General features: G+C 38.4%; 1 protein-coding gene across 1 annotated transcript in view; it reads left to right on the plus strand.

The window, feature by feature from the left end:
* The window catches only part of SYTL4 (synaptotagmin like 4), a 69,851-nt gene that overhangs the window by 30,001 nt on the left and 17,615 nt on the right, over positions 1-22,235 (plus strand). The window lies entirely within an intron of this gene.

Genomic DNA, 22,235 nt, shown 5'->3' on the forward strand with positions numbered 1-22,235 from the left:
GAATGTTTCTTTACCATAAAAGATATTAGTCATTAATATCCATTTAAGCTTAAGAAAAAATATGAAAACCATGGAGCAGTTAGTCATTTTTTGGTAGTCTTTTTGGTAACAGCCTTATCAAGCTATAATGCATACACCATATAATTCACCTGTTAATAGTGTACAATGCAATGGTTTTTAGTATATACACAGAATGGTGCAACCATCACCTCAATTGATTTTAGAACTTTTTGTCACCTTAAAAAGAAACCCTGTACCCTCTAGCTATCAGTGACTCCCCAACCTCCATATCTTTCCCATCCCTAAACAGTCACTGATCTACTTTTAATTTCTATGTATTTGCCTATTTTGGACATTTTATTTAAATAGAATCATACAGTATGTGGTCCTTCGTGACTGTATTGTCTCACTTAACATAATGTTTTCAGGGTTCATCCATGTTGAAGCATGTATCAGTGCTTCATTTCTTTTTATTGCCAAACAATATTCCATTATATGTATATACCCCCATTTGTTTATCCATTCATCTGTTGATGGACATTTGGATTGTTTCCACTTTTTGGACTAATGCTATTATGAACATTTGTACTGAGTTTTTGTGTGGACATATGTTTTCATTTCTCTTAGAAAGATACCTAGGAGTGGAGTTTCTGGCTCAAATGATCATTTAGTCATTTTGTAAATCTACCTTTTTCAGTATTAAGCATTATCAGTGGACTCTACTATGAAGAAGGAGGAGGAGATTAGCTTCCTTACACTTCCTCCTAACACTTTCCCCTACTCCCACTTTTTATTAATCAAGTTATTTTTACTTTGTCAGGGCTTACAGTATTTACATTCTGTTATGCAGTCATAAACCATCTGCTTGTTTAATCTGTTTGTTTAGTTTTAGTTCATATTTAAAAGGATCTTATGCTTACAACCAGGCTTTGGCCCATGGTTCATCTATATTTCTGAATCCTTTACTTTGACTTATTTCTTGATTGTCAGGATTTTATCATTGAGAAGTTCCTTGAAGAAGAGGTTGTGGGTGCTATATTCATTTCACTCTTTCATGTTAAGAATGTCTGCCTAGTCCCTTTATGAATTTGAATGATGTCTTGGCTGGATATTATATTCTTGGGTTACACTTTCTTTCCCTTAGAATATTGTAGACATTACTCCATTGTCTTCTGCCACTGAATGTAACTGAAGAAGTCTTAGGCCAGCTAGCCTTTCGTTTTTCTCCCTTGTAGGTAACACACACTGTGTGTGTGTGTGTGTGTGGTGTGTGTGTGCGTGCGTGTGTCTGAATATGCCTGAAAATTTCCTTTTATTTTTCTTGAAGTTTAGTAACTTAACAAGGATAGATCTCACTGGTGATCATCCTGTTTCATTTTTCCCTAATACACAGTGTACCCTTGATGAATTCTTTCTTCATTGATGGAAAATTTTTCTGCATTGTATCCTGTGAACTCTTTCTATTTCACTAGTTAAGTTCTCCACTTCAGGGACATTGGATTTCTTCATCTTCCATTTCTGTCCTTTTACTGTCAAATGCAAAAGAAAAAGAGAAAGGTGAAAGCAATTAATCATAATAACCCAACCCTTTCTTCTGTGCTATTACTTTGATTTTCAGCCATTTTCTGTTTTCCATTTCCTCCCTTCTTCCCTCCCCCCTTCCTTTTTGCTGTATCTAATTTACTGATTTGAATGAATGATCTTGTTTAGGTTTTAATTTATTCTTTGCTCTCAGTTTTCCTTTTTCTCTAATTTTGTTGTTTCATCATCTTGTATTGAGCTCTTGTGCCTTATCAAATCTATATTCTTATTAAGTTCCTGTGTAAGTCTAAAGCATTCACAAAAAAGCTACTTATTTTCCTATGGTTATATTCTTCTGCACAATGAGTTCTTTGTTCATCATGCAAGTTCTTTCTATTTCTCCCCACCCCATGTCATATTTATGTATCTTCTGGACCACTTCTTTTCATTCTACTCATGTTTAACATGGGAGGTTCTCTCTGTATTTTTTGTTTGCTCTGATATAGTGTGTGAATTCTTCTTGACAGGCTTTTCATCTCAACTTGACACAATTTATCTCTTCTCCACACTCAATTATACTTTAGTTTAAGGATAGAAGTTACTTTCTACAAAAGACCTGTACTCCAAAAACTATAAGACGCTGATGAAAGAAATTAAAGACAACACAAACGTACTCTGTTCTTCAACTGGAAGAATCAATATTGTTAAAATGACCATACTACCCAAGGCAATCTACAGATTCAATGCAGTCCCTATCAAATTACCAATGGTATTTTTCATAGAACTGGAACAAGAAATTTTAAAATGTGTATGGAAACACAAAAGACCCTGAGTAGCCAAAACAATCTTGAGAAAGAAGAATGGAGCTGGAGGAATCAAGTGCCCTGACTTCAGACTATACTACACAGCTACAGTAATCAAAATAGTATGGTACCAGCACAAAAACAGACACATAGATCAATGGAACAGGATAGAAAGCCCAGAAATAAACCCACACACTTATGATCAATTAATCTATGACAAAAGAGGCAAGAATATACAATGGAGAAAAGACAGTCTCTTCAGTCAGTGGTGTGGGGAAAACTGGACAGTTACATGTAAAAGAGTGAAATTAGAACATTCTCTAACACCATATACAAAAATAAACTCAAAGTGGATTAAAGACCTAACTATAAGACCGGATACTATAAAACTCCTAGAGGAAAACGTAGGCAGGACACTCTGTGATATAAATCACAGCAATATTTTTTTTGGACCTGTCTCCTAGAGTAATGGAAACAAAAGCAAAAATAAACAGATGGGACCTACTTAAACTTGAAAGCTTTTGCACAGCAAAGGAAATCATAAACAAAATGAAAAGACAACCTACGAAATGGGAGAAAATATTTGCAAATGATGTGACTGACAAGGGATTAATTTCCAAACTAAACAAACAGCTCATACAGCTCAATATCAAAAAACCAAACAACCCAAACAAAAAATGGGCAGAAGACTTTTAATAGACATTTCTCCAAAGAAGACATACAGATGGCCAACAGGCACATGAAAAGATGCTCAACATTGCTAATTACTAGAAAAAAACAAATCAAAATGATAATACGGTACCACCTCACACTGGTCAGAATGGCCATCATCACAAAGTCTATAAATGATAAATGCTGGAGAGGGTGTGGATCAAAGAGAACCCTCCTACACTGTTGGTGGGAATGTAAATTGGTGCAGCTACTATGCAAAATAGTATGGAGGTTCCTTAAGAAACTAAAGCTGGAGTTGCCATATGATCCAACAATCCCACTCCTGGGCATATATATGGAAAAGACAAAAACTCTAATTTGAAAAGATACATGCACCCCAAGGTTCATAACAGCACTATTCACAATAGCCAAGACATGGAAGCAATTTAAGTGTCCATCAACAGATGAATGGACAAAGAAGACGTGGTACATATATACAATGGAATACTACTCAGCCATAAAAAGAAAGAAAGAATGCCATTTGGAGCAACATGGATGGACTTAGAGATTATCATACTAAGTGAAGTAAGTCAGACAGAGACAAATACCATATAATATCACTTATATGTGGAATCTAGAATATGATACAAATAAACTTATTTACAAAACAGAAATCGACTCACAGACATAGAAAACACATTTATGGTTACCAAAGGGGAAAGGGGTAGGGAGGGATAAACTGGGAATTTGGGATTAGCAGATATACACTACTATATATAAAACAGATAAACAACAAGGATCTACTGTATAGCACAGGGAACTATATTCAATATCTTGTAATAACCCATAATGGAAAAAAATCTGAAAAAGATATATATATATATATATATATATATATATGTGTGTGTGTATATATATATATATGCATATAACTGAATCACTTTGCTGTACACCTGAAACATTGTAAATCAACTATACTTCAATAAAAAATAAAATAAAATACAATACTTGGGAAAAAAGAAATTGCTTTCTATATACTTCTTTTCTGTAACCCGAGGGGAGAGGCAAAAGACAACTTGGGGATCCTGGGTTTCAGTTTCCTGAAATTCTCTTAAATATCTGGGCTCACTCAGTCCAGCTCTGGATGCATCCTCTAGTTCATACCAGTGACCCTGAGAGATGACATCCCCCAGCAGGCTTGTCTGCCTCTGTTGGGGTCTCCCAGTGATACCTGGGGCTGCAAATCTTGAGGATTTTTGTTTTCCTTGTCTTACCCCAGGACTGCCTGCTCACTTAATCTGTATATCTCCGCATTGGAAGTTTTGCTGAGCTAGATCTTTCTTCGTTTTCTTAGCCATGACTTTTTCAACTTTATGACTTGAGGCTTTATTCCTTTCCTCATTTGGCTGCTGCTGGTGAATTTTTGACTTTTTATTTGTGTTTTTTCCCCTAACTTTCTCTTGGCCAAAGAGAAATGATTTTACCATGTTTTATATGATTGATGAAAAGCAGTATAGAAATATATCAAATGAGTCCCCAGTAACCTCACTTCCTCTGCCCCAGACAGTTCTTGTTACCAGTCATTAATAATTTTGATATATGGACTACCAGACTGTCTAAATGTACAAATATGGCTTGGATATTTCAAGTGTTCATTTCTTTTTACAAAAGGATCGTACTGTATACATGTTAAGTGAAAAAAATGAGACAGAATTTAAAAAACTCAAGAATACAGATTATGGAAAATGGGCAAAAGATTTGAACATTTTACCGAAGACAATACACAGATGTCAAATAAACACATGAAAAGATGCTCAGCATCATTAGTCATTAGGGAAATGCAAATTAAAATCATTATACGATGCTACTGTGTACCCACTAGAATGGCTCAAATTACAAAGACTGACTATACCAGTTTTTTTAATTTAAATTTTTTATTGAAGTATAGTCAATTTACAATCTTGTGCTAATTTCTGCTGTACAGCAAAGTGACTCAGTTATGCACATATATACATTCTTTACAAATATTTTTTCCATTATGAATTATCCCAGGAGATTGGATATAGTTCGCTGTGCTATACAGTAGGACCTTGTTGTTATCCATTCTAAAAGTAATAGTTTGCATCTATTAACCCCAAACTCCCTGTCCATCACTCTTCCTCCTCCTATCCCCCTTGGCAACCACAAGTCTTCTGTATGTCTGTGAGTCTATTTCTGTTTTGTAGCTAGGTTCATTTGTACCATAGTTTAGATTCCACATTATAAGTGATATCATATGGTATTTGTCTTTCTCTTTCCGACTTCACTTAGTAAGATAATCTCTAGTTGCATCTATGTTGCTGCAAATGGCATTATTTCATTCTTTTTTATGGCTGAGTAGTATTCCATTGTATGTGTGTACCATATCTTCTTTATCCATTCATCTGTCGATGGACATTTAGGTTGTTTCTATGTCTTGGTTACTGTGAATAGTGCTGCTTTGAACACAGGGTTGCGTGTATCATTTTGAATTATAGTTTTGTCCGGGTATATGCCCAGGAGTGGGATTGCTAGATCATATGGTAACTCCACTTGTAGTTTTCTGAGGAACCTCCATACTGTTTTGCATAGTGGCTGCACCAATTTACATTCCCACCAACAGTGTAGGAGGATTCCCTTTTCTCCACACCCTCTCCAGCATTTGTTACTTGTAGACTTTTTGATGATGGCCAGTGTGAGGTGGTACCTCATTATAGTTTTGATTTGCATTTCTCTAATTAGTGATGTTGAGCATCTTTTCATGTGCCTGTTGGCCATCTGCATGTCTTCTTTGGAGAAATGTCTCTTAAAGTCCTCTGCCCATTTTTCAATTGGGTGGTTTGTTTTTTTGTTGTTGACTTGTATGAGCTGTTTGTATATTTTGGAGATTAAGCCCTTGCTGGTTGCATCATTTGCAAATATTTTCTCCCATTCTGTAGGTTGTCTTTTTGTTTTGTTTATGGTTTCATTTGCTGTGCAAAAGCTTGTAAGTTTGATTAGGTCCCATTTGTTTATTTTTGGTTTTATGTCTATTGGCTTGGGAGACTGACCTAAGAAAATATTACTACAGTTTATTTCTGAGAATGTTTTGCTTAGGTTCTCTTCTAGTTTTATGGTGTCATGTCTTATATTTAAGTCTTTAAGCCATTTTGAGTTTATTTTTGTGCATGGTGTGAAGATGTGTTCTAACTTCATTGATTTATATGCAGCTGTCCAACTTTCCCAGCACTACTTGCTAAAGAGACTGTCTTTTTACTATTTTAGATTCTTGCCTCCTTTGTCAGAGATTGACTGTAGGTGTGTAGGTTTATTTCTTGGCTGTCTATTCTGTTCCATTGATCCATATGTCTCTTTTTGTACCAATACCACACTGTTTTGATTACTGTAGCTTTGTAGTATTTTCTGAAGTCTGCGAGAGTTATGCCACCTGCAGACAGGTGTTTTTTTTTTTTCCCTCAGAATTACTTTGGCAGTTCTGGGTCTTTTATGGTTCCATGTAAATTTTTGGATTATTTGTTCTAGTTCTGTGAAAAATGTCATGGGTAATTTGATAGGAATCGCATTAAATCTGTAGATTGCTTTGCGTAGTATTGCCACTTCAAGAATATTAAATCTCCCAATCCAAGAGCATGGGGTGTCTTTCTGTTTTTTTGAATCTTCTTTAATTTCCTTTATTAATGTTTTATAGTTCTCAGCATATAAGTCTTTCATCTCCTTGGTCAGGTTTATTCGTAGGTATTTTTTTTTTGGTGCAATTCTAGAAGGTATATATATTTTTTTACATTCTCTTTCTGATATTTCATTGTCAGTGTAAAGATGCAATCGATTCTGGGTGTCAATCTTGTATTCTGCTACTTTGCTGAACTCATTTATTAGATCTAATAGTTTTTGTGTGGAGTCCTTAGGGTTTTCTATGTATAGTATCATGTCATCTGCATATAGTGACAATTTTTCCTCTTCCTTTCCAATATGGATACCTTTTATTCCTTTTCCTTGTCTGTGGCTAGGACTTCCAATACTATGTTGAATAGAGGAGGTGAGAGTGGGCATACTTGTCTTGTTCCAGAGTTGAGCATGAAGGCTTTCAGCTTTTCACCACTGAGTATTACAATGCCTGTGGGCTTGTCATAAATGGCTTTTATTATGTTAAGATATGTTCCCTCTATACCCATTTTGGTAAGAGTTTTTATCATCAATGGATGTTGAATTTTGACTTTTTCTGCATCTACTGAGAGGATCATGTGGTTTTTGACTTTTCTTTTGTTTATGTGGTGTATTACATTGATTGTTTTGCGTATGTTGAACCATCCTTGTGAACTTGGGATGAATCCCACTGGTCATGGCATATGATCTTTTTTAATGTGTAGGTGGATTCGGTTTGCTAATATTTTGTTGAGAAGTTTTGCATCTATATTCATCAAAGGTATTGGCCTATAATTTTCTTTTTTTCATGGTATCTCTGTCTGGTTTTGGTATCAGGGTGATGGTGGCTTCACAGAATGTCTTTGGGAGTGATCCCTCCTCTTCAATCTTTTGGAAGAGTTTGAGAAGGATCAGTATAAGTTTTTCTCTGTGTGTTTGCTAGAATTCAATTGTGAAGCCATCTGGTTCTGGACTTTTGTTTGTAGGGAGGATTTTTTTTAACATCTTTATTGGAGTATAATTGCTTTACAATGGTGTGTTAGTTTCTGCTTTATAACAAAGTGAATCAGCTATACATATACATATATCCCGATATCTCCTCCCTCTTGCGTCTCCCTCCCACCCTCCCTATCCCACCGCTCTAGGTGGTCACAAAGCATGGAGCTGATCTCCCTGTGCTATACAGCTGCTTCCCACGAGTTATTGGTTTTACATTTGGTAGTGTATATATGTCCATGCCACTCTCTCACTTTGTCACAGCTTACCCTTCCCACTCCCCGTGTCCTCAAGTCCATTCTCCACATCTGCGTCTTTATTCCTGTCCTGCCCCTAGGTTCTTCAGAACCATTTTTTTTTTTAGATTCCCTATATATGTGTTGGCATATGGTATTTATTTTTCTCTTTCTGACTTACTTCACTCTGTATGACAGACTCTAGGTCCATCCACCTCACTACAAATAACTCAACTTCGTTTCTTTTTATGGCTGAGTAATATTCCATTGTACATATGTGCCACATTTTCTTTATCCATTCATCTGTCAGTGGACAATTATGTTGCTTCCATGTCCTGGCTATTGTAAATAGAATTGCAATGAACATTGTGATACATGACTCTTTTTGAATTATGGTTTTCTCGGGGTATATGTCAAGTAGTGGGATTGCTGGATCATATGGTACTTCAATTTTTAGTTTTTTTTTTTTTTTTGTGGTATGCGGGCCTCTCACTGCTGTGGCCTCCCCTGTTGCAGAGCACAGGCTCTGGATGCGCAGGCCCAGCGGCCATGGCTCACAGGCCCAGCCGCTCAGCGGCATGTGGGATCCTCCTGGACTGGGCCACGAACCTGTGTCCCCTGCATCGGCAGGCGGACTCTCAACTACTGTGCCACCAGGGAAGCCCCAATTTTTAGTTTTTTAAGGAACCTCCATACTGTTCTCCATAGTGGCTGTATCAATTTACATTCCTACCAGCAGTGCAAGAGAGTTCCCTTTTCTCCACACCCTCTCCAGCATTTATTGTTTGTAGATTGTTTGATGATGGCCATTCTGACGGGTGTGAGGTGATATCTCATTGTAGTTTTGATTTGCATTTCTCTAATGATTAGTGATGTTGAGCATTCTTTCATGTGGTATGTTGGCAATCTGTATATCTTCTTTGGAGAAATATCTATATAGGTTTTCTGCCCATTTTTGGATTGGCTTATTTGTTTTTTTGATATTGAGTTGCATGAGCTGCTTGTAAATTTTGGTGATTAATCCTTTGTCAGTTGGTTCATTTGCTAATATTTTCTCCCATTCTGAGGGTTGTCTTTTCATCTTATTTATGGTTTCCTTTACTGTGCAAAAGCTTTTAAGTTTCATTAGGTTCCATTTGTTTATTTTTGTTTTTCTCTAGGAGGTGGATCAAAAAGGATCTTACTGTGATTTATGTCATAGAGTGTTCTGCCTATGTTTTCGTCCAAGATATTTAGAGTGTCTGGCCTTACATTTAGGTCTTTAATTGTTGTTTTTTTTTTTTTTTTTTTGCGATACGTGGACCTCTCACTGTTGTGGCCTCTCCCATTGCGGAGCACAGGCTCCGGACGTGCAGGCTCAGCGGCCACGGCTCACGGGCCCAGCCGCTCCGCAGCATGTGGGATCTTCCCGGACTGGGGCACAAACCTGTGTCCCCTGCATCGGCAGGCGGACTCTCAACCACCATGCCACCAGGGAAGCCCGGTCTTTAATTGATTTTGAGTTTAGTTTTATGTATGGTGTTAGGGAGTGTTCTAATTTCATTCTTTTACTTGCAGCTGTCCAGTTTTCCCAGCACCACTTATTGAAGAGGCTGTCTTTTCTCCATTGTATATTCCTGCCTCCTTTATCAAAGATAAGGAGACCATATGTGCATGGGTTTATCTCTGGGCTTTCTATCCTGTTCCATTGATCTATATTTCGGCGTTTGTGCCAGTACCATACTGTCTTGATTACTGTAGTTTTGTAGTATAGTCTGAAGTCAAGGAGCTTGATTCCTCCAGCTCTGTTTTTCTTTCTCAAGATTGCTTTGGCTATTCGGGGTCTTTTGTGTTCCTATACAGATTGTGAAAACTGTCGTTCTAGTTCTGTGAAAAATGCCATTGGTAGTTTTTTAGGGATTGCATTGAATCTGTAGATTAGTTTGGGTAGTATACTCATTTTCTCAATGTTGATTCTTCCAGTCCAAGAACATGGTATATCACCCCATCTGTTTGTGTCATCTTTAATTTCTTTCATCCGTGTCTTAATAATTTTCTGCATACAGATCTTTTGTCTCCTTAGGTAGGTTTATTCCAAGGCATTTTATTCTTTTTGTTGCAGTGGTAAATGGGAGTGTTTCCTTAATTTCTCTTTCAGATTATTTATCATTAGTGTATAGGAATGCAAGAGATTTCTGTGCATTAATTTTGTATCCTGCTACTTTACCAAATTCATTGATTAGCTCTAGTAGTTTTCTGGTAGCATCTTTAGGATTCTCTATGTATAGTATCATGTCATCTGCAAACAGTGACAGCTTTTCTTCTTCTTTTCTGATTTGGATTTCTTTTTGTTCTTTTTCTTCTCTGATTCCTGTGGCTAAAACTTCCAAAACTGTGTTGAATAATAGTGGTGAGAGTGGACAACCTTGTCTTGTTCCTCATCTTGGAGGAAATGGTTCCAGTTTTTCACCACTGAGAATGATGTTGGCTGTGGGTTTGTCATATATAGCCTTTATTATGTTCAGGTAAGTTCCCTCTATGCCACTTTCTGGAGGGTTTTTGTCATAAGTGGGTGTTGAATTTTGTTGAAAGCTTTTCCTGCATCTATTGAGATGATCATATGGTTTTTCTCCTTCAGTTTGTTAATGTGGTTTATCACATAGATTGATTAGTATATATTGAAGAATCCTTGCATTCCTGGAATAAACCCCACTTGATCATGGTGTATGATCCTTTTAATGCGCAGTTGGATTCTGTTGACTAGTATTTTGTTCAAGATTTTTGCTTCTATGTTCTTCAGTGATATTGGCCTGTAGTTTTCTTTCTTTGTGACATCTTTGTCTTGTTTTGGTATCAGGGTGATGGTGGCCTCGTAGAATGAGTTTGGGAGTGTTCCTCCGTCTGCTATATTTTGGAAGAGTTTGAGAAGGATAGGTTTTAGCTCTTCTCTAAACGTTTGATAGAATTCGCCTGTGAAGCTGTCTGGTCCTGGGCTTTTGTTTATTGGAAGATTTTTAATCAGTTTCAATTTCAGTGCCTGTGATTGTCCTGTTTATATTTTCCATTTCTTCCTGGTTCAGTCTCGGCAGATTGTGCTTTTCTAAGACTGTGTCCATTTCTTCCAGGTTGTCCATTTTATTGCCATATAGTTGCTTGTAGTAATCTCTCATGATCCTTTGTATTTCTGCAGTGTCAGTTGTTATTTCTCCTTTTTCGTTTCTAATTCTGTGGATTTGAGTGTTCTCCCTTTTTTTCTTGATGAGTCTGGCTAATGGCCTAGCTTTGGGTTTTTTTGTTTTTCTCTCTTTAATTGCTTTAGGTGTAAGGTTAGGTTGTTTATTTGAGATGTTTCTTGTTTCTTGAAATAGGATTGTATTGATATAAACTTCCCTCTTACAACTGCTTTTGCTGCATCACATAGGTTTAGGCTCGTCATGTTTTCATTGTCATTTGTTTCTAGGTATTATCTGACTTCCTCTTTGATTTCTTCAGTGATATTTGGTTATTTAGTAGTGTATGGTTTAGCCTCCATGTGTTTGTATTTTTTACCGATTTTTTCCTGAAATTGATATCTAGTCTCATAGCGTTGTGGTCAGAAAAGATACTTGACATGATTTCAATTTTCTTAAATTTACCAAGGCTTGATTTGTGACCCAAGATATGATCTATCCTGGAGAATGTTCCATGAGCACCTGAGAAGGAAGTGCATTCTGTCATTTTTGGATGTAATGTCCTATAAATATCAATTAAGTCCATCTTGTTTAGTGCATCATTTAAAGCTTGTACTTCCTTATCTATTTTCATTTTGGATGATCTGTCCATTGATGAAAGTGGGGTGTTAAAGTCCCCTACTATGATTGTGTTACTGTCGATTTCCCCTTTTATGGCTGTTAGCATTTGCTTTATGTGTTGAGATGATCCTATGTTGGGTGCAAAAATATGTACAATTTTTATATCTTCTTCTTGGATTGATTCCTTGATCAATCTAGTGTAGTGTCTTTTTTGTCGCTTGTAATAGTCTTTATTTTAAAGTCTATTTTGTCTAATATGAGAATGGCTACTCCAGCTTTAATTTTTTTTTTTTTCGGTACGTGGGCCTCTCAGTGTTGTGGCCTCTCCTGTTGCAGAGCACAGGCTCTGGATGTGCAGGCTCAGCGGCCATGGCTCACGGGCCCAGCCGCTCCGCAGCATGTGGGATCTTCCCGGACCGGGGCACGAACCTGTGTCCCCTGCATCAGCAGGTGGACTCTCAACCACTGCACCACCAGGGAAGCCCCCAAGCTTTAATTTGATTTCTATTTGTATGGAATACCTTTTTCCATCCCCTCACTTTCAGTCTGTATGCCTCCCTAGGTCTGAAGTGTGTCTTTTGTAGACAGAATGTATATGCGTCTTGTTTTTGTATCCATTCAGCCAGTTTATGTCTTTTGGTTGGAGCATTTAATCCATTTACATTTAAGGTAGTTATCGATATGTATGTTCCTATTACCATTTTCTTAATTATTTTGGTTTTTTTTATTGTAGGTCTTTTCCTTCTCTTGTGTTTCCTGCCTAAAGAAGTTCCTTTAGCATTTGTTGTAAGCCGATTTGGTGGTGCTGAATTCTCTTAGCTTTTGCTTGTCTCTAAAGGTTTTAATTTCTCCATTGAATCTGAATGAGATCCTTGCTGGGTAGAGTAATGTTGGTTGTAGGTTTTTGTCTTTCATCACTTTAAATATGTCCTGCCACTCTCTTCTGGCTTGCAGATTTTCTGGTGAAAGATCAGCTGTTAATCTTATGGGGATTCCCTTGTATGTTATTTGTTGTTTTTCCCTTGCTGCTTTTAATATTTTTTCTTTGTATTTAATTTTTGATAGTTTGATTAATGTGTCTTGGCGTGTTTCTTGGATTTTTCCTGTATGGGACTCTCTGTGCTTCCTGGACTTGATTGACTATTTCCTTTCCCATATTAGGGAAGTTTTCAACAATGATCTCTTCAGATATTTTCCCAGTCCCTTCTTTTTCTCTTCTTCTTCTGGGACCTCTATAATTCGAATGTTGGTACGTTTAATGTTGTCCCAGAGGTCTCTGAGTGTGTCCTCAATTCTTTTCATTCTTTTTTCTTTATTCTGCTCTGCAGTAGTTATTTCCACTATTTTATCTTCCAGGTCACTTATCCATTCTTCTACCTCAGTTATTCTGCTATTGATTCCTTCTGGAGAATTTTAAATTTCATTTATTGTGTTGTTCATCATTGTTTGTTTGGTCTTTAATTCTTGTAAGTCTTTGGTCTGGTGGGTTTTTACCTTGCTCCTTCATCTGCTGTGTGTTTCTCTGTCTTCTCATTTTGCTTAACTTACTGTGTTTGGGGTCTCCTTTTCGCAGGCTGCAGGTTCGTAGTTCCTGTTGCTTTTGGTGTCTGCCCCCAGTGAGTTAGGTTGGTTCAGTGGGGTGTATAGAGTTCCTGGTGGAGGGGAGTGGTGCCTGTGTTCTGGTGGATGAGACTGGATCTTGTCTTTCTGGTACACAGGAGCACATCCGGTTGTGTGTTTTTGCGTGTCTTTGACCTTATAATGATTTTAGGCAGCCTCTCTGCTAATGTGTGGGGTTGTGTTCCTGTCTTGCTAGTTGTTTGGCATAGGCTGTCCAGCACTGTAGCTTGCTGGTCGTTGAGTGGAGCTGTGTCTTAGCATTGAGGTGGAGGCCTCTGGGAGAGCTTTTGCCATTTGATATTACATGGAGCCGGGAGGTCTTTGGTGGACCAGTGTCCTGAACTCGGCTCTCCCACTTCACAGGCACAGGCCCGACACCTGGCTGGAGCACCAAGACCGTGTCAGCCACACGGCTCAGAAGAAAAGGGAGAAAAAAGAAAGATAGAAAGAAAAAATAATAATAAGATAAATTAAAGTTATTAAAATAAAAAAATTATGAAAAACTAAAAAGTAGTAAAAAAAAGAAAAAAGAAAGAAAGAAGAGAGCAACCAAACCATAAAAAAAATCCACCAATGATAAGAACCACTAAAAACTATACTAAAAAAAACAAAAAGAAATGGACAGAACCCTGGGACAAATGTTAAAAGCAAAGCTATACAGACAAAATCACACAAGGAAGCATACACATGCACACTCACAAAAAGAGAAAAAGGAGCAATGAGTATTTATGTATATATATATAAAAAAAGAGGAAGAGAGCAATCAAATCAATAAACAAATCTACCAGTGATAATAAACTCTAAATACTAAACTACGATCAACATAAAACCAGAAACAAGTTAGATGCAGAAAGCAAACCCCAAGTCTACAGTTGCTCCCAAAGTTCACCACCTCAATTTTGGGATGATTTGTTGTCTACTCAGGTATTCCAGAGTTGCAGGGTACATCAAGTTGATTGTGGAGATTTAATCTGCTGCTTCTGAGTCTGCTGGGAGAAATTTCCCTTTCTCTTCTTTGTTTGCACAGCTCCTGGGGTTCACCTTTGGATTTGGCCCCACCTCTGCATGTAGGTCACCTGAGCCCGTCTGCTGTTCACTCAGACAGGACGGGGTTAAAGGAGCAGCTGATTAGGGGGCTCTGGCTCACTCAGGCTGCGGTTAGGGAGGGGTGCAGAATGTGGGGCAAGCCTGCGGTAGCAGAGGCCAGCATGACGTTGCAACAGCCTGAGGCACGCCGTGTGTTCTCTGTAGGGAGTTTTTTTAAAATTACAGATTCTATTTCACTTATAGTGATCAGTCTGGTGGGCTTTATGTTTCTAGAAAGTTGTCTGTTTCTTCTTGGTTGTCAAATTTGTTGTCATAAAATTGTTCATATTATTCTCTTATGGTTTTTTTTGTAGTTCTGCAGTATCGGTTGAGATTTCTCCTTTTTCACTTGTGATTTTGTTTATTTGGGTTCTCTCTCTTTTCTTCTTAGTGAGCCTGGCCAGAGGTTTGTCAATTTTGTTTACCCTTTCAAAGAACCAGCTCTTGGTTTTATTTACTTTTTCTATTGTCTTTTAAAATCCGTATTTTGTTTATTTCCTTCCTGATCTTTATTACTTCCTTCCTTCTGCTAACTTCAGGTTTTGTTTGTTCTTTTTTTCTAATTCCTTTAGGTGGTATGTTAGGTTGTTTATTTGAGATTTTTTCCTGTTTTTTTAGGAAGACCTGTATTGCTATGAACTTCCTTCTAAGAACTGCTATTGCTGCATCCCATAGATTTTGTATGGTTGTGTTTTCATTTGTTGTTTTCTCAAAGTATTTTTTAATTTCCGTTTTGATTTCCTCATTGACCCATTGGTTTTTTAGTAGCATGTTGTTTAGTCTGCGTGTAATCATTTCTCTGTCATTTCTTTTCCTGTGGTTTATTTCTAGTTTCATGCCATTGTGGTCAGAGAAGATTCTTGAAATAATTTCTCTACTCTTAAATTTGTTGAGGTTAGTTTTGTGCCCTAATATGTGGTCAATCCTAGACAATGTTCCATGCGCAGTTGAAAAGAAAGTGTATTCTGTTTTTTTTTTAGATGTAATATCCTGAAAATATCAATTAAGTCTAACTGTTCTATTGTATCATTTAGGATCTCTCTTGCCTTACTGATTTTTTGGCTAGAAGATCTGCCCATTGATGTGAGTGTAGTGTTAGTTTCCTACTATTATTATATTCCCATCAGTTTCTCCCTTAATGTCTGTTAGTGTTTGTTTTATGTGTTTCGGTTCTCCTATATTAGGTGCATATATGTTGATAAGTGTAAAATTATCTTCTTGTATTGGTCCTTTTACCATTATATAGTGTCCTTCTTTATCTTTTTTTATGGCCTTTGTTTTAAAGTCTATTTTGTCTGATATGATTATTGCAACTCCCACTTTCTTGTCATTTCCATTTACATGAAATAACTTTTTCCATCCCCTCACTTTCAGTCTGTGTGTGTCCTTTGCCCTAAGGTGGGTCTCTTGTAGGCAGCATATTGTAGGCTCTTGTTTTTTGGTATCCAGGCTGCCACTCTATGTCTTTTGATTGGAGCATTCAGTCCATTGACATTTTAGGTAATTACTGATACGTATGTATTTATTGCCATTTTAAACCTTGTTTTCCAGTTGATTCTATGTTTCTTCTTTGTTCCTTTGTTTTTCTTTTTGTGGCTTGATAGTTTCCTTTTATTTTACGCTTGTGTTCTCTTTTTGTTTTTTGTGAATCTGTTGTATATTTTTGATTTGTGGTTGCCCTGTTTTTCAAGTATGTTAACCTCTACCTATATCTGCTTTCTTTTGACTGATAGACATATAGGCTCAAACACATTCTAAGAAAAAAGAATCTACATTTTCTTATTCTCCTTCCCCACGTTTTATGATTTTGATGTCCTCTTTTACATCTTCGTGTTTATCCTTTTGCTGTTCCTTGTGTTTATCATCGCTTTCACAAATAGTTTTTTTTTCTCTTTTTGATCTGTATACTGGCTAATTTAAGTGATTTACTTTCCAATTGTGATTTCCTCCTTCCTGTATCTTCTTCCTTCTTTTCAATTTAGAGAAGACCTTTCAATATTTCTTTTAGGATAGCTTTAGTATTCTTTTAGTTTTTGCTTGTCTGAGAAATTCTTTATTTCTTCTCCCATTCTAAATGATAATCTTGCTGGGTAGAGCATTCTAGGTTGCAGATTTTTCTCTTTCAAGACTTTGAATATATTTTGCCATTCCCTCCTGTCCTGCAGCATTTCTGTAGAGAAATCAGCTGATAGCCTTATGGGGGTTCTCTTATAATTAACTCCATTTTTCTCCTGCTGCCTTTAGAATCCTCTCTTTAACTTTTTCCATTTTATTATAATATGTCTTAGCATAGGTCTGTTTGGGATCATCTTGTTTGGGACCATCTGTACTTCTTGTATCTGGATATCTGTTTAGTTCTTCAGTTTGGGAAGTTTTCAGCCATAATTTCTTCAAATACATTTCCTTTCTTTTTTCATTTAAATTTATTTATTTTTGGCTGCATTGGGTCTCTGTTGCTGTATGCGGGCTTTCTCTAGTTGCAGCGAGCGGGGCTACTCTTCATTGCGGTGCGTGGGATTCTCATTGCGGTGGCTTCTCTTGTGGAGCGTGGGCTCTAGGTGTGTGGGCTTCAGTAGTTGTGGCGTGCAGGCTCAGTAGTTGTGGTGAATGGACTTAGTTGCTCCACGGCATGTGGGATCTTCCCAGACCAGGGCTCGAACCTGTGTCCCCTGCATTGGCAGGCGGATTCTTAACCACTGTGCCACCAGGGAAGTCCCCTTCAAATACATTTTCAATCCCCTTTTCTCTTCCTTCTCCTTCTGGAATCCCCATTATTCATAGATTGGCATGCTTTATATTATCCCGTAGGTCTCTTATATTGCTTTCACTTTTTTTCTTTTTCATTTGGCTTTCTGCCTGCTGTTTTGATTGGGTAATTTCCATTATTCTATCTTCCAGATCACTTATTCTTCCTTCTGCATTATTCATTCTGCTGTTCATTGCCTTTAGCTCAGCTTTTGTCTCGGCAAATGAATTTTCTAATTTTTCTTGGTTCCTTCTTATAGTTTCTCGTTCCTTTTTATAGTAATTTGCACTTCTGTCAATAGCCTTTCTTAATTCCTTTAGTATTTTCATTATCTCCTATTTGAAATCCATGTCTATTAAACTGAAGTGGTCTCTTTCATTGTTTGTTCTTTCAGGACAATTTTCTTGGTCTTTTAACTGGGAGTGTTTCCTCTGCTTCTTCATTTTGCTTGTATTTCTCTTACCCTGTGAGTTTAGGAGAAACAGTTACCTACTGTAGTCTTGGAGGGCTATTTATATGCAGGAGTGTTCCTGCGTAGGTCGTTTGGGTTTAATATTCTTTTGGCGTGAGGGCTGATTTTGGTTTGGTTGCTTGCCATCTCTTTCCTCAGCATGTGTTGGCTGTGCATGCTCCAGGGGAGACGACGGGGTGGGGTGGCAGAGGTTGGTGACTGGTCACAGGACCCTTGGCAGTGGCAGGTCTTGCGCACTCCCAGGGAAGTGGGGGCAGTGGCTGGCGCCTGGTCACGGGACCCATGGTGGCAGTGGGCTGCACACTTTCCTGGGGAGGCAGGGCCAGCGGTTGGCACTCAATCTTGGGACCCTTGATGGTGGCAGCAGTCTATGCCCATCTCTGGGGTTGGAGATGGCAGTGGTGGCTCGCGCCCACCCCTGGAGCTTGTGTAGGCAGTGCCTTGCTGCTTGAGAGTGTGTGCTCAGAGAAAGAAGCTTCTATGGTGAGCTCACCCCTCTCCTAGCACACCCCCCAACAATGGCGCCTTGCCTCTCTGGCGGGCCCATGCTTATTCCTGTATTCCCTTGATTGTGGCTCACCACATCTTAGCCCCCTGAGGCTGTCTCCTTGCAGCCAACCCCAGTCCTCTCCCTGGATATGACCTCGGAAGCCCAAAGCTCAGCACCCAGCCCCCACCTTCCCCAGCGGCTGAGCGTCTCAGGCTGGGGAGTGACAGATGGTGGCACTGACCTTCTTTGCAGGTCTCTCTCCACTTTGCCCTCCATAAACCAGTTGTTACACTCTCCTCCAAGGCTCCGAAGCTCCCCATCTGTCCTGGCTTGATCTCCCCACCAGTGAGAGGACTTAGCAGTGTGTGGAAACCTTTCCTCTTTTGCAGCTCCTTCCCAGGGGCACAGGTCCCATCCCTATTCCTTTCTTTCTTTTTTGTCTTTTGTCCTACCCCATTACGTGGAGATTTTCTTGCCCTTTTGGAAGTCTGAGGTCTTCTGCCAGCGTTCAGTAGATGTTCTGTGAGAATCGTTCCACAGGTAGATGTATTTTTGATGTATTTGTGGGAGGAGGTGAGCTCCACTTCCTACTCCTCCGCCATCTTGATCTGATCCCCTGACCACACCAATTTTTGATGAGGATATAGAGCAACTAGAATTCTCATACAGTGCTGGTAGGAATGTACAATGGTGCAGCCACTTTGAAAAACAGTTTAGTAGTGTCTTAAGTTAAATGTGCACCTATCTGCGAGTCAGCCTTTAAATTTCTATGTATTTACTCAAGAGAAGCAAAAGAATATGTCCTAGAAGATATACAGATTGCCAACAAACACATGTAAGAATGCTCAACATCATTAATCATTAGAGAAATGCAAATCGAAACTACAATGAGATATCACCTCACACCGTTCAGAATAGCCATCATGAAAAAATCTACAAACATAAATGCTGGAGAGGGTGTGGAGGAAAGGGAACCCTCTTGCACTGTTGGTGGGAATGTAAATTGATACAGCCACTATGGAGAACAGTATGGAGGTCCCTTAAAAAACTAAAAGTAGAGCTACCATATGACCCAGCAATGCCACTTCTGGGCATATACCCCGAGAAAACCATAATTCAAAAAGAGTCATGTACCACAATGTTCATTGCAGCTCTATTTACAATAGCCAGGACATGGAAGCAACCTAACTGTCCATCGACAGATGAATAGATAAAGAAGATGTGGCACATATATACAATGGAATATTACTCAGCCATAAAAAGAAACAAAATTGAGTTATTTGTAGTGAGGTGGATGGGTCTAGAGTCTGTCATACAGAGTGAAGTAAGTCAGAAAGAGAAAAACAAATACCGTATGCTAACACATATATATGGAATCTAAAAAAAAAAAGGTTTTGAAGAACCTAGGGGCAGGACAGGAATAAAGACGCAGATGTAGAGAATGGACTTGAGGACACGGGGAGGGGGAAGGGTAAGCTGTGAGAAAGTGAGAGAGTGGCATGGACATATATATACTACCAAATGTAAAACCAGTGGGAAGCAGCCACTTAGCACAGGGAGGGCAGCTCGGTGCTTTGTGACCACCTAGAGGGGTGGGATAAGGAGGGTGGGAGGGAGACACAAGAGGGAGGGGATATGGGGATATATGTATATGTATAGCTGATTCACTTTTTTATAAAGCAGAAACTCACACACCATTGTAAAGCAATTATACTCCAATAAAGGTGTTAAAAATGTATTAGAAAAAAATAAAAGAATATGTCCATACAAGGACTTGTACGTGAATGTTCATAGTGGCTTTATTTGTGATCACCAAAACCTAGAGACAACTCCAGTGTCTATCAACAGGTGAAGGGATAAACTGTGCTTTGTTTATACAGTGGAATACTACTCAGCAGTGGAAAGGAATGGACCACTGATACATGCAACAACATGGTTGAACCTCAAAATAATCACGCTGAGTGAAAGAAGCCAAACAAAAAAGAGGACATACTGTATGATTCCGTTTATGTAAAATTCTAGAAAAAGCAAGCTAAATTTCAGTGACAGCAGATCAACACTTACTTGGAGTTGGGGTGAGGAGGGAGAGATGGATTATGAAGGGGCACAAGGAAACTTTGGGGAGTGATAGACATGTTCGATAGCTTAATTGTGGTGATGGTTTCACCAATGTATACATATGTCAAAACTCATCAAACTGCACACTTAAACATGTGCAGTTTATTTATGTCAGTTATAACTCAAGGTGCAAATGGGAGAAAATGACAGAAAAATATAACAGTGACATCTTTCCATGTCAGCACCAAGGGACTGCCTCATTCTTTTTGCTCTCTGTATGGTGTTTCATTGTATGTATGTACTGTGATTTTATCCACATAGCCTTGGGTAGGTGACTCATCTGTTTTAGGTAATGAGGCCCCCCTTTTTCCTTTGCGGATAAGGATGGTTTTTGTTTCCTGAACCTGATTAACACATCTGGCATCACTGGTCAGAATGTAATTTCTGAAGCCCATTGCTTCTGGCTGTCTATGACCTCTTGTCTCATTGGGCTCAGAAGACTCTTATTTATCCTAAACATGGAAACAGATTAAGTGGCCATAAGTGATCTTTTCCATAAAATTATGGAGCCTCAGAGATAATCTAATTCAACCCCCTTATTTTTACAGAAAAGAAAGCAGGATAAGTGATTTACCTGAGATCATACAGATAGTTAGAGCCCAGGACTCCCGTCTCTTAGTCTATTTTTCTACTGCACAGATGTCAAATAATTGCTTTTTTGCCCTACGGTGGTTTGTATCAGCTTTGGATCAGTACGTATTAATCTTTAGGAAAAAATACAAGCAGAAACACTCTCCGTGGGCCATTATTAAACTACCTCTCTAGAGGAATGGTTCTGCTTTAGGTTCTTTATTCTTTGCAGCAAATGGGGAAAAAGAATGGTTCTAAAGTAAAAATGAAATCAAACTCCCTGCTGTGTCTTCACCTATAAAGCTAATGTATCTCTCAAGAAATGACCGCTGTTTCACCTCTGGCATGCCTTAGGATTTCCACCCCAGCTGTCTGTTTTCATAAAGCTATCTCAAACATCATGTTATGTTAACTTGGAAAGTTTAGTCTCTACTGCCTAAGACGTTATACATTTTGGTTACTTCATTCTTTGCTCATTTGTTATTAGTTCCTTGATTTGTTTGATAAATGTCTATGAATGCCTACTATTTTCCAGGCACTGTTTTAGGCAGTGGGATACACTGGTGAAGACAACAAAGTCCCTTGCTTGAGGAGCTTAGATTTGGGAGTGGGGGGCACAGATAATAAGGGAATAATCAAGTAAATATATTGTATATCAGATGTTGAGAAGCGCTATGGAGAAAAATGAAGTAGATTAAAGGGAGGGAGTGCCAGGAAAGCATATGTGTATATAAGCTGTTTTATCTAGGCCAGCAGGGGAAAAGTCTTAATAATAAGATGACATTTGAGAGAAGACAGGAAGCAAAGAGGCACAAACCCTTAGAGTATCTGGGGGAAAGAGATACTTTCTAGGCAGAGAAAGCAGCAGGTATAAAGACCCTAAGGTGAGTTTGTGTTTGGCACGTGTGAGTCATCTGGAACTGGTGAGCAAGTGGGGAGGGTAGGGGATAAAGACAGAGGTGAGGTGAGAAGCAGATCATGTAAGATATTGTTGGCACTTGTAAGGACTCTGTCTTTTACTCCCGAGTGAGAAGGAGGGCTCTGAGTGACAGGACATTATTTTTTCTTTTTTTAAATTGGAGTAAAATTTACATAACATGAGATTAATCATTTTAACAGTTTTAAAGTATACAGTTCAGTAGCTTTTAGTACTTTCAGAATGTTGTGCAACCATCACCACTGTCTAATTTCAGAACATTTTCATCACTCCAGAAAGAAACCCCGTGCCCATTAAGCAGTCACTCTCCATTTCCCTCAGCCCCTAATCTGCTTTCTGTCTCTATGGATTTGCCTATTCTGAACATTTCCTGTCAATGGAATCATACAGAATGTGGCCATTTGTGTTTCGCATTTCACTTAGCATAATATTTTCAAGGTTCATCCATGTTGCAGCATGTGTCAGAACTTCATTCCTTTTTTTGTCAATAATATTTCATTATATGGCTGTACCACATTTCCTTTATCTGTTCATCTGTTGATGGACATTTGGACTGTTT

This window comes from Mesoplodon bidens, assembly GCF_964165515.1.
Source record: "Mesoplodon bidens genome assembly, chromosome: X".
Classification (NCBI taxonomy): Eukaryota; Metazoa; Chordata; class Mammalia; order Artiodactyla; family Ziphiidae; genus Mesoplodon; species Mesoplodon bidens.